This window comes from Myotis brandtii, unplaced genomic scaffold, assembly GCF_000412655.1.
Source record: "Myotis brandtii unplaced genomic scaffold, ASM41265v1 scaffold397, whole genome shotgun sequence".
Taxonomy (NCBI): domain Eukaryota; kingdom Metazoa; phylum Chordata; class Mammalia; order Chiroptera; family Vespertilionidae; genus Myotis; species Myotis brandtii.
Window position 1 is genome coordinate 4,103,083 of NW_005365229.1, and position 329 is coordinate 4,103,411.

Sequence of the window (329 nt, forward strand, 5' to 3'; positions counted from 1 at the left end):
CAACTCGCGCATGCGCCGCGCCGGCGCACCCGGGAGGGGGAGGAGGTGCGGCCCGCTGCACGCGCACGCAGGAATTCAAGCGTGCGCACGTATAGCGGTATCTTAGGCGTCTTCTTGGTAGCCAAAGCTGAAATGAGGTTTGCTCTGAAGACTACTACCAGACATAGTTGCCCTGGAGAACCTCGTAATTATGTGCTGGATAATCCAAGACTGCACCTTATCTGTATAAGGATGTGGTTGAATGTAGCCGAATGTAACTGTTTGAGGCGCCTGGCAAGGAACAGGACTACAAATCCTGGCATGCCTTGCGGCGTCTGTCGCGCAGATCC